The 13,613-nt window shown below is 35.1% G+C and overlaps 1 protein-coding gene across 12 annotated transcripts in view; it reads left to right on the top strand.

The window, feature by feature from the left end:
• DPP10 (dipeptidyl peptidase like 10) overlaps positions 1-13,613 on the top strand; it is a 1,402,014-nt gene that overhangs the window by 842,032 nt on the left and 546,369 nt on the right. The gene's annotated exons all lie outside the window — the stretch shown is intronic.

Raw genomic sequence — 13,613 nt, 5'->3', positions numbered from 1 at the left:
GTAGGTTGACTTAGGAGGGAATATGCTTCTGCTTTTAGAGATTAATGAATGTATTTATCAAATGTGTATTGAAATTCTAATACACATCAGGCTTCATTAACAGTATGTATACATTGAACAAAAGGAATGACATTCAGCTCACATACACAAGTAGGTAAATTTTAGGTTTTTTTCTTTTTTGGATTAGCTTTTGTAAATTTACATCTAGAAGGACTGTTGCGGTTTTGTACTCTCTCTTTCTGTTTGCTTTTTGCTTTTTGGGGGGAAGGGGACTTCCAAAATGGTATTTATGACTTTCCTTCTTTGAAAAACAGTTCTTAAATTTATCTTCAAAAATCTCTTCTGAAAACTAGAACAAAATGAAAAATGACTAGGACTGCATCGTTAACCTTATCAATTGTGACTATCAATATGGAATCCTTACACCTAGGTAGTTTATGAAAGCGAAGCCTACAGTTAGTTTGAGACAACTATTAAACCTGACCAAATGATCAGAATGCTTTTGTGATGCTAATAAGTATCACCACAAAATGAATCAAAGTTTCTCATGCAGCCAAAGTGGCAATGATTTTACAGGAGGGAGAGGCATGAGGTTGGTTATCTGTTCCTGGCAGATGGGCTGTCCCTCCCCAACCCCTCCTCCCAACACAGACACAGGTTGGAAGGATTTTTTCCACTTCTCTTGGAGAATGAAAATATTTTTAAAAAGCAAAACAAAAGAAAACTCTTAATTTATATTTAAATTACCCGTAATTGAATGAGTCACGCAAAATGAACTTTTAGAGCAAATGTCTTTTGAAAATGTATGAGGGATGGCTTATTTTTAACTAACGGTACTGACAGGGCATTCTGGGGTCTGCTGCAGATACTGGCTACTCTATTCACAAAGACTAGGGGGGGAAAAAGGCTCTCTTCAGTAGATGAATGGAAACACTGACTGGCTTTGAGGCGAGTAATTGCCTTCCTCACCCATACAAAAATTTCAGCCAGAAAAGTCCTCCTTTAAGCAGAGCACAAATGAAGTGCAATGCATACTTGCACAGATAAAGTGTAACTTACTTTGAGTTTATTTAATTATTCTTGGTCCATGGGATTTCTGAAAAATTGCCAGAATACTACTTTTCTGCAGATAGAGATAAAAGATCCAAATGTTGCTTAATTTCTTTTTTCCTTAATTGCATAGTGGCTATATATAGTATATATGTGTTAGAAATGGCTAATAACCATCACAGAGTAGTAGAGAAGTTAAAACACACACATATTCTTAACATTTCTGATTAAAAGCAGCATAGGAATATTGATTGCTACAGTGGAAATGTAATGTGTTATTTCTTTCCTTTTTAAATGCCTATATGGTACTTATTAACATTTTTAATGGCAAAAGCAATAAAAATAATTAAAAGCACATTTAGTTCCTGTTCTGCCTCATTTCATTAATTTCTGCTTTTTTTCTTTTGGAGAAAGAGTTGTAAAATTGATGTCTTAGCTGTAGCTGCCTCTTTATGATATTAGATTTCTGTATGTAAAGAAGGTATTAGAAAAATTTTCTCCTACACACATGGAATCTTTAAACTTAAAATAAAAAGTGACTATACCTTCTATTTTCAAGCAGAATAAAACTTTTTTTGCAATGAACAGAATTGTTTTTCAAAAAAGTTTATTACATTTGATTTTTATCAGAGTTAATAAGTGATAATCAATAAATATGTGGAAAAATAAAATTTTGAGCTAAATCAAATGTGTTTGTTTCTACTTCAGTATGGGTTTTGATGCCTAAGAAAGTGAAATATTTATCTACTGAACGAGCATACATCTTTGTAGCCCCTATCTTTTCCCCTGGCGAACCTTAGGAAAAATGGCACTTGCTCTGGAGGCAGGGAGGAAACTCCAGATCAGACCCAAGTTTCCGGCTTGGGAGGTAGTGGTGGTGGTGAAGGAAGTGCAGTTAGTTAAGATAAGGAGATGAGGTGAATTGCCAAATTTTCCCCTAGACGCTCAGCGGCATCTAAAGGTCAGTGGTGTTATGAAGAGCAAATTAGTAATGCTGGCTTTGAACTTAGCTTGAAGCTACAGTGCCACTTGTCCTTTTCATGCAGTCGTATTTTGCCAATGGCTTTACTATTTTCTTAACTTATGTTTGGCATCTTACCTGACTCCTAGGCAATTACAACCTTTAACTAACCACTAGAAAAGGAAGCATATTAAACACACCTTGTTCATCTTGAAGAGAGAGCAGGCGAATGGGGGTTTCCTCAGCCTGGGATAACTTTCTTCTGCCTTTCAGATCTAAGCTCTTTTTGACCCGGATCTTATTTAACTGGGAAACGGCCAGGATAGATTTGATTGTTAGCATTTGTAACATACATCATCAGGGATTTCTCTTCCCTGAAGCCTATTACATTTAGCATCTTGCACCACAGTGCTGAGTATTTTTTAAATATAGTTTTCTCTTTTGTTCTTCTAATGTTTAATAAATTATTTGCCTTCCCAAATAGATTGTCATTGATTTTGGGGACAGGAAGTTCATCTAGAGTCCTTCCTTCCTTTCCTGCTTTTCTTCCTTTCTTCTTTCATGCATTCCTTCTTCCTTCCATTAGCAATAGGCTGACACCATACTTAGACTTCAAAAATGTGCATGGGGCATGTTCTTTAAGAGTTTACAGATGTTCTAAAACTAACTCTTTCAGAGGAACTACTTTCTTTGACTCAATAACAGTTCATCTTCAAGAACGATTATGTATAGTTTTATTAATTCTTCAAATTTGTGAGATGTGGTTATAAGACTTAATATAGATGAAACAGTTTATAAATAGTTTTCACTTGTATTATTTATTATTTCTCGGAAAGCTCATAAAAACTGTATGCAAGTATCACTTCTATTTTCTATGTGAGCAGCGTGTGCCTGTGTTATATCTAGGAAGTAGATGAGTGGGGCTGGGTTTTGTGACATGCTGGCTGCATCAGATAATGCCGCATGGCATAAGCTGGACACACACTGCTGTTCCCGTTTTATGCCTAGGAAGATGAAAGCCTTATCTTAAATCATACAAGTAATTATTAATGGGCAGCCCAGGTGGGCAGACCAGGCTGCCAAGTTTACTATTTTCTATCGCTCTACACTGAATATTCCACATTAGATATGGATTATCTGTTGTCAAGAGAGTTTTATATCACACTTTGATATAAAATTAAGTGTAAAAGGCTATTGAGAATCAATATTTGACATTCTAAAAGTAACATCAAGATGATAAAGAAAAAATACTATACTAAGCCAAAAAATAGTTTCTGGGTTTGTTACATTCATCTGTTTCATAAATATAAGTGGATGCGTGGTGCACCAAGAACTTTGCTTGGCATTGCAAATGCGATGAGAAGTAACTATATTCTCTACTCTCCTTGTGGACAAGAGTCTAGTCTGTTAACTAGAAACTACTTCTAGATGATTGGGCTGCAAATATGATCTTTCTGCTATGTTTTGCCTAGAATTTTAGGCAGAATGTAGCAGAAGATTATATATGCAGCCTGCTCATCTCCTGAAATCAAGCTTAAAAATGATTGTCTGGCTTCCTATTCATCCGTAGAGGCTTATCAATCCCAGAAATATGGGGCTATTGTTCCAGTTTGTAGATCACTGACATTCTTTTAGTGCTCTTTCAACCATAATTTATAGTTCCCAGGATGGGTCAACAACTGTACTGCTGGGATGTCTTTTCTCTCTCTGTTTGAGATGCAGATAGCTAGTTATCCCCCAGTCCTCACAATGCTGAAATGCATCCCTCAAGATTAAAGACCCTATTCCTAACTTTAAGGAATAAAGGTGAGCTTAGTGCTTCAATCCAAATCTGTTGTCAGTACTTAGTATGTGCTTTACCAGGTGTTATGGATACAAAAATGAGTGTGAAATAGTCTCTGACCAGGTGGAACTCAGTTTAGACTTGAACATAATTTGGAAAATAACATGTATGGAGGAAGATTCATAAGCCTGATCATGTGTGTTAGGCAAAACTAGTTAGGCTTCTAATTATGCTTAAATAGATTAGGTCCATCGTGTATGTAACAGAGCTAGTAAATAGATAATTAGATATTAAAATGCAGGTGTACTGGTTCTGAAACCACTAACTCATAATGCGTTTACCAAATTCCTCTGAGTGTAAGATTGTTCATTTTAGCAGTTTCAGAACTGTATCACTCCAGGACTTAATCTCCATGGTAGGGGTTCCCCGATTTGAGTGTGCACAGGAATCATCTGGAGAGCTTGTTACAACAAAGATTGCTCAGTCCTTCCCTCCCTGGGAACTCACTAGGTCTGAGTTGGGGATGAATGATTTGCATTTATATAAGCTCAGGGGTGAAGCTGACCATATTTTGAGTAGCACTGACCTTGGGGAATGTTTCCCAGACTTCAGCACACAGTAGAGTCATCTGGAGAGCCTGTTAAAAGTGGCTGTTAGGACTTCCATGGCCGTGGAGATTCAGAAGGTCTGTGATGGGGCTGAATAATTTTTATTTTCAACAAGCTTTCAGATGATGCTGACCCTACTGGTCCATGCATTGCACTGAGCTAAGGCATTGTCTAAATAGGTAGACAGAAGCAACCTACTAAGAAACCAAATTTTTAAAAATATGAAGGCTTGATCAAAATATGTACTCTCCTTAGCACAGAGTCCTTTCATCAGAGAAATGGGAAAAAGTAAAAGTAGGAAACTAAATGGCATGAATCTCATGGGCAACTTTAAGAAGCAGTGGCACTCTAAATAGCAACTGACTTGGATATGTATGAGGGATGTGTTACATATATTGGGAGAAGATTGTCTGTCTGAATAATGTAACTGTAGTACCTCTAAGTAGACTGCTTTCTATCTATTTAGAGGTCAATTTCAATTTCTATCCCTCTTTCTAAAAATATCTTGTCCTTGTATTCTGTTCCTAACATTAACATATAAGGTTGATAGAAAATATGGGTAATATAAAAAGTGCTATTGAATGATATCATTAGAAATAATGTTCATGTAAAGAAAAGATGTGGGCCAGCACCAAGGTCTGGGCAAATGCGCAATTTTGAGAAATTGGAAAAGTTCCTAGCAAACAACAAACAGGAAAGTATGGTGTCACAGGAGCCAAGAAAAGGTTCTCCTGGGAGGCTTCAGCAATGAAAGGATTGGAATGCTGATAAGAAATATTGTAAGATGATAGAAAAATTGACTGTCTGACTGGGCTCCATGGAGATCACAGTATTTCTCATTGGAATGTTTTGCACAACCCTAATTGTCCTTCTTTGCAGAATGAAAGTCTTGTGGGAAAATAGAGATTAAAATATAATTAATTCTGTCTATAAATTATATAGACATATATAAGACATATATAAATTCCATCTATAAAATATAACTAATGTGTTTGTGTGCATGCAACATTTTTCCCTGAAATATAGTTTTGCTTCTATATTTTTCTGTTCTTATTCATACCACACATTATTCATTAGCACAGATTTATATTACATTTTGATAACTGATGTCCATCAGATATTATCTCAAAATTATTATTTTATATGATTATTTTTCCATCTAAATTTTAAAATCACTTTATCAGTTAAGAAAAAAAAGGATTTTATTTGGATTTTCACTGGAATTACTTTAAATTTGTAGATTAATCTAGGAAGAATGGACACCTTTACCACATTGAATTTTCCTTAAAAGGAATTTGAAGATTCTCTACATCCTTCAAGTGGTCCTATAAATTCTGTAATAACATTTTGTGGTTTTCTCTCTTTGAACAATAATACTTTCTAAACACATTTAATATATTGTTTTGCTATTATAAATGTTATTATTTTATATATTTTATTGTAAATTTTTGTTATTTTCAACTGTACAGTTTTTAACTGTATTATTTTTAACTGTACAGTTCATTGACATTAAGTACATTCACATTGTTGTGCAACCATCACCACCAGCCATCTCTAGAACTTTTTTCATCTTATCAAACTGAAACTGCATAACCATTAAAAAGGTAACTTCCCATTTTTTTCCTCTCTTCAGCCCCTAACAGCTACCATTTTGCCTTCTGTCTCTAAGTATTTGACTACTTAAGGGACTTCGTTTAAGTGGAATGATACAGTATTTGTCTGTTTGTGACTGACTTTATTCCCCTTAACACAGTGTTTTTAAAGTTCATCTCTGTTGTAGCAACTGTCAGAATTTCCTTCATTTTCAAAGCTGAATAATACTCATACACACACACACACAGGCACACACACCACATTTTGTTATTCTGTTCATTTATCAATGGTCATCTGGTTTGTTTCCACATTTTCCTATTGTGAATAATGTGTCTTTGAACAGAGGTGTACAAATATCTGTTTGTATCACTGCTTTCAATTGTTTTGGGTATATAACCAGAAGTGGAATTACTATGGATTATTAATGATAATCCTGTTTTACTGTTCTGTTAGATATATCACAATATGAATTTCCAGCTACAATTTCGATGTCATTTTAAATACTCTCAGTTTTCTTATGTACCGTTTTCCTGATTTTCTTTAGTTTGTCATTACTTTTCTTTAGCTTTCAGAGTGTGTTTAAGGCAGTTGCTTAAAAATCTTTCTCTAGTAAATCTGAAGCCTTGATTCTTTAAGGTTGGTTTCCGGAGATTTATTTTGATCTTTTGAAAGGACTAGATTTCCCTATTTCTTGATATGCCTTGTGATCTTTCGTTGAAAATTGGGTGTTTGAAAAATCAGACACTTCTTCCAGTCATTGTAGACTGTGTGGAGTGAGACGTTCTCTAAATAGCCCAGCATGAAAGTTTAAGCTTTTCTCAGGCATTTTCTAGGCATGTCTTCCCAGGGCCTGTGTGTGTGATATTCTCTCTTGATTGCCCCATAAACAGGGATGCTTTTATTTATTCATTTATTTATTTATTTATTTATTGTGAAGGCTGCTTTGCTATGTTTTATCATCCATCCCTAAGAGTTTCACCCCTGCTTCTTCCTGCAATTTTGGCTGTTCCTCCGTACTACTCTTTCCATAACGTATTGCCCACAGTTTCTGCATGTCAGCATACTCTTGCAGTTTTCACGAACTATGTTACCCATCACAGTTTTCCATGGCTTCCAAACTGAAATTCAAACTATATATTCGGTTTCATCTGAAAGCTCCAATTGAGGCAAGACAGAAACCAGTCCCACCGGCAGCCCACAGGCAGCCCACAGACAGGTCAGAACTTTGCAAAATAAGTTCCACTGCCCTCCTTCCTTCCTGAGAGAAAAATACTGGAAAGTGGGCTACTTCTGTTTTACTGCACTCACTGTTCCAAGGTGGGGAAGCACAAGAAATAATGCTCTGAAATGTCCTACCTTTTGTACTGTGGCTTTTTCTTGCTGGGGCAGTCACGTGGTTGGAAAGGAGTGAATTTGACTGGTTACCAGAGCTCCCGAAAAACTGTTTTAGTGAGTCGCTAGTAGTTTACTTGATGATCCTGTGGGGGAATGAGGACCTGGAGCTTTCAAATTTGCCATCTTTCTGACATCAAATCTGTTTGTTTGTATTTTGTCTTTTTTTAATAGCTTTAGTTGTAGTTTTTAACCCTAAATGTGTCCAGAATCACAGTTGATTAGTCCTATCTTAGACCTCTAAATCATGATGCTAAAAGTCTAAAACTAACAACACACAATGTATTAAGGATAACTGTCACACTTATTTTGTTTCTAGTTTACTGTTAATTCATCTAGGAGTGTGTATTATTTCGTTTTCACATTACTGTAAATAACTATCTGACACTAGGTAATTTATGAAGAAAAGAGTTTAATTGACTCACAGTTCCACAGGCTTAACAGGAAGCATGACGGCCTCAGGAAACTTACCATCACGGTGGAAGGCAAAGGAGAAGCAAATACATGTTACCATGGCAGAGCAAGAGAGACAGTGAGCGAAGGGGGAAGTGCCACACACTTTTAAACCATCAAATCTTGTGAGAACTCACTCACTATCATGAGAAGAGCAAGAGGAAAATCTGCCCTTATCATCCACTAGACTCCTTCTCCAATTGATCCCACTAGGCCCCTTCTCCAACATGTTATTTGGATAGGGCCACAAATCCAAACCATATCCAAGTATGTCACCAATAATCGTAATTATTAGGGAGTGATAAATGCAAATTGCAACTCATATAATTGCCAGTTCTTTTATAAACAAATTAATTATAAACAAACAAACCCAAGCTTAGGCAACAATGCAAGCTCCCATCTCTACACAAAATATATAGAAAAAAAGTAGGCAGGTACAGTGATACATTTCTGTGGTCCCAGCTACTTGGGAGGCTGAAGTGGGAAGATTGCATGAGCCCAGGAGGTTGAGACTACAGTGAGCGATGATTGTGCCACTGCCGTCCAGCCTGAGTGCCAGAGCATGAACCTGTCTCAAAAACAAAAACAAGAAAAAAAAAATCCCAAATTAAAATAAAACAAACAAACAAACAAAAAGGGCAACAAAAGACACTTGCTTGGCATTTCTAACAAGCTTCCAGCTGATGTTGATGCGTTTGGTCCATAGCTCAGATTTCAATATGAATTGGCATATTTAGCCTTATGTAGGTCAACAGCATAAACCTATAAAGAGCATAATTTTGAAAAATGTGTAACTTGTAATAAGTTATAAAAAATTACTTTATTTAGCATAGAGTTCTGTAATCATAGAAGAAGGATAAATGGGGAAACAGAATGGTGTGAGAACAATGAGCAATTTTAAGAAGCAATAGGCAGAATAAGTATTAAGTGCAAATTAAATATGAGAAATGATCTCCATGATTATGTTTTCTTTATTGGTATTCTTAACTAATGTCTTGTAGGAAACCATGACTGTTTCTCCTAATACTAGATGGTAGTCCATAATATTTGTTATTTATACTAAACTCTTACATTCAATTGACTAAAGTTTTATTTAGTATAATTGCATTTATTTCTTTAAATTGAATTTAAATTTTCTTTTTGTGATATTTTTTCAGACATACTATTCAGAAAATATGATCTTAATAAAAATTTAGAATTTTTTTCTGCCTTCAATATGTTATAAAATATTTTAAAGAGTGCAAAAGTTATTTGTTTCTTGGAGGCAAAATCAGATTTTGCCTGCTTCTTTTGGAAACGCCTTGAAAATTATCTCAGTTCCTTTTATGCTTATTAATCTATTATAGTTTATAAATGTTGTCAATTATTTTTTCCAGAAGGAAAAAATAAATGAACACTTTGTGGAAATTTCCAAATACCTACATGTGTATTTTTATACACATTTCCTACTTACTTTTTAAAAAACTCCTCTGATTCCTTTTCCACTCCAGATTTTTTATAGTTATGTAATCCCAGCATATCCAGCACCTTTTTTTATAGGATGTTGATTGAATGTGCAAAGTGAATGTTTTACATCAGTATAAGAAAATTAGTATTTTTCTTATTTATTTCCCATAGCAAAATTTTATGACTTATTCTTTTACTTTTATTTGTTTAACCTTGTATTATGTTGTTGCCTAGAAAATTCTTCCTCAGACTTTATGCTCACTGGGAACAGGTCTTATTTTAATTTGTATTCCAAGCTTCATCTTGTGTGGTATTCCAAGCCTTAACACACTCCAGTACATTTTGTTAAATGATAAATGGTATTGTTTAAAGGAAATTTAAATTGAATTTCTGTATCTCAATGCTTTTCAAGCCAGAGCTTGCTTAACGTTTGTTAGGTGTGTTGCAAGAGCACGTTTCTTTAAGATGGAGTTTATTCCGGGTATCTTTTAAAGTTTTAACTCTTAAATTCTGTTTCTCTAATATCATGAGACAATATAGAAACTTTTAAAGTATTTTAACTTTCTTTCGGATATTTTCAGATTATTCAGTATAAATGTCTTTGGACTATTTCAAACCTTTACATATTTGACATTATTTACAGTTGAAAATATAAACACCATCAGTAAAATAAAATAAGTAAAAAAACCATTCAAACTTTTGAGCTATTTAACAGAATGTGAACTGATGGAAGAGGACACCCCAATTTTTTTAAATTTTGAGGCACTTTATTGAACTTCTTTGATAAAACATTAAGATTCTATGTGAAGACATATTGAAACTAGTAAATATAGGGAAGGGTAAAAGAAAAGTGAATAAGTTTTTGAGTGATTGGTATGATTGTGTTAAGAAAGACACTAAGCATCAATGTAAAAAATGTTAATACTCTAGGGTTAAAAAACCTAAGTACATCTTTTCAAGTAGAAATACAGATATTTTGAAGTACCTTCCTTGTGCTTCTTAGAAAGTAGACAGGTGGTTGGAGAAAATCTATTTTTGTTAAAACATACCCACATTGAATCTAGATACATAATTTCAATATTGCAATGATTTTTCCTTATATTTTCTCTAAATATCATGTTTTTTAGACTATTTCAATATAAATGGATTATATTTCTCTTCAGAGTACATATGGCAGATAAATACATTGATATTTTCCAAAGGAAAGTGCAAGTGGAATACCATTTTTTAAAAAAACATATTTTGGTATCCTTTCCTTCCCTATGAAGAAAAGCAAATCAGATAGTTAAGACTTTTTCTTTACTTTGCCAAATAAAATGGTGTATAACCCTTGCATTTTTCCTACTTATTATGCCCAGCATTTTTCTCCTTTCACCTAAACAAATAAAAATGAATCTGAACTTAGATAAACTATCTTTATAATGGTAAGCCTTGTCTTGTAAACTAAACTGTTCTCTGAAGGGTGATGAGTAATTTGTTGGTGGTAGATATAATGTAAATAGTTAGGTTACAGACGCAGTTTAGTTTTGACTATAGCACTAATGTGTCTCCAGGCAATCACAATATTTAATATGATCTGACATTGAACACAAGCATTTCAACTGATGCATCCATCCACTGGAGGGCTCATTTACAAAAGTAGCACCATATATGGATCATTTAATGTTTGTCCCTAAGTTTCTAGACCCTCTCCTTGTGATGTCATAATCTAACATGCACTTTGTTGTGTGGCCAAAGCATCAGATGACCACGTTGCAAGTTCCTAACATGTTCCTTGTCTAAAGCTGCTGCCCAGGATCATACCTGTTCTGTTGGTCTGGCATGTGGAATTGATTACTTTCCGATGTGGGATGGTAGAAAGTCATCAAAGACAAAGTCAATTGGGATCACTTTCACCACCACTTAATTAACTGGTCAATTACTTTCCAAGCACCTATTAAGAGAACGGGAGATTGTTAACTGATGTAAGGAATCTAAAATTGTCTAAGACTGGGTGTAGTGGTTTATGATTTTAATCCCAGAACTTTGGGAGGCTGACACGGGAGGATTGCTTGAGGCCAGGAGTGTGAGACCAGCCTTGGCAACATAGAAGACCTTGTCTTTACAAAAAATAATAATAAAAACAAAACAAAACTGAGTGGTAATGGCACTATGCCTGTAGTCCTAGCTACTCAGAAGGCATAGGAAGGAAGATCACTTGAGCCCAGGAGTTTGAGGTTTCAGTGACCTATGATTGTACCACAGGACTCCAGCCTGGGTGACAGAGCAAGACCTTCTCTCTAAAAACATTTTTTTTTTAATTAAAAAAAGAAATAAAAATTTCTAAGATGTGATTCTTACATTAAGGAGTTAATAATTTTAAACCTAACAGGATTATGATGGATCTTTACACATGGTTTTAAGCAACACCATCACTACCATTCACCATCATCATTATGATGGTGATGATGTCATTCATTCATAATATTATGAATGATGAGAAAGAGTACAAGTGTATTGAGGGAGAACATTCCAAACAGTTCACTTAGTGTAAACTTTCTTATTGTATACTTAGGTAAGAGTTTTTTATGAATTATTTTAATCCTTCCAACACTTAAAAATAATTATCATTGTTATTCCAGTTGTTCTGGTAAAAATATTGAGGCTCAGGATAATTTAGAAGTGTGTTTGCAGTTTACTAGCTCTCAAGTAGCAGAGTTGGATTCAAACTTACTGGTACAGTGTATTTTAGGCATTTTTTTTTTCCCAGAGAAAGGAAAGTCATATGTGGCTTGCATAATTAGGAGAAACTCCCAAGAGAAGAGACATTTGAGCAGGATGTTGAATGACTGACAGTGTCTAAAACTGGATGCATATGAAAGGGATTGGATGGAACAGAGTTAGGGATGGAATGGTGATGTGAAGGTTGAAGCACCTGAGGCAAATGTAAGGAAATGGTAATCAGAGCAGCATGAAATACAAGATTCTTTCTCAGAAGTAGATTGTGCTGGCTGGGGAAACAGAAGCATGGATATAGATAATTATTTTTTCTAGACTCACACATTTGTGTTTGATTCTTTAGCTAGCATAGGGATGTTAAAGAACTTTGGATAAAAAAGTAACGTAAGTAACATCATGCTTTAGAAATGTAATGGTAATAGAATATAAGGTGGATGGAAATGGGATAATTATATTACATTCATTAAGTCAGCAGTTCTCAAACAGGGACTTGTATATGCCTTGAGCATCGATGAGTCATTTCAGAGGAACCACACATTCTTATGTGCATTACTTTATGAACATAAAAATATGTCTCACTCAAATTTGTTTTACCGCTTTTTTTTTTTTAATTTATTTATTATTATTATACTTTAAGTTGTAGGGTACATGTGCATAACGTGCAGGTTTGTTACATATGTATACTTGTGCCATGTTGGTCTACTGCACCCATCAACTCGTCATTTACATCAGGTATAACTCCCAATGCAATCCCTCCCCCCTCCCCCCTCCCCATGATAGGCCCCGGTGTGTGATGTTCCCCTTCCTGAGTCCAAGTGATCTCATTGTTCAGTTCCCACCTATGAGTGAGAACATGCGGTGTTTGGTTTTCTGTTCCTGTGATAGTTTGCTAAGAATGATGGTTTCCAGCTGCAACCATGTCCCTACAAAGGACGCAAACTCATCCTTTTTTATGGCTGCATAGTATTCCATGGTGTATATGTGCCACATTTTCTTAATCCAATCTGTCACTGATGGACATTTGGGTTGATTCCAAGTCTTTGCTATTGTGAATAGTGCTGCAATAAACATACGTGTGCATGTGTCTTTATAGCAGCATAATTTATAATCCTTTGGGTATATACCCAGTAATGGGATGGCTGGGTCATATGGTACATCTAGTTCTAGATCCTTGAGGAATCGCCATACTGTTTTCCATAATGGTTGAACTAGTTTACAATCCCACCAACAGTGTAAAAGTGTTCCTATTTCTCCACATCCTCTCCAGCACCTGTTGTTTCCTGACTTTTTAATGATCGCCATTCTAACTGGTGTGAGATGGTATCTCATTGTGGTTTTGATTTGCATTTCTCTGATGGCCAGTGATGATGAGCATTTTTTCATGTGTTTGTTGGCTGTATGAATGTCTTCTTTTGAGAAATGTCTATTCATATCCTTTGCCCACTTTTTGATGGGGTTGTTTGTTTTTTTCTTGTAAATTTGTTGGAGTTCTTTGTAGGTTCTGGATATTAGCCCTTTGTCAGATGAGTAGATTGCAAAAATTTTCTCCCATTCTGTAGGTTGCCTGTTCACTCTGATGGTAGTTTCTTTTGCTGTGCAGAAGCTCTTT

The sequence above is a fragment of the Theropithecus gelada genome, chromosome 12 (genome assembly GCF_003255815.1).
Source record: "Theropithecus gelada isolate Dixy chromosome 12, Tgel_1.0, whole genome shotgun sequence".
NCBI lineage: Eukaryota > Metazoa > Chordata > Mammalia > Primates > Cercopithecidae > Theropithecus > Theropithecus gelada.
Note: the sequence above shows the minus strand (reverse complement) of the source record. Positions and strands in the feature narration are given on the sequence as shown.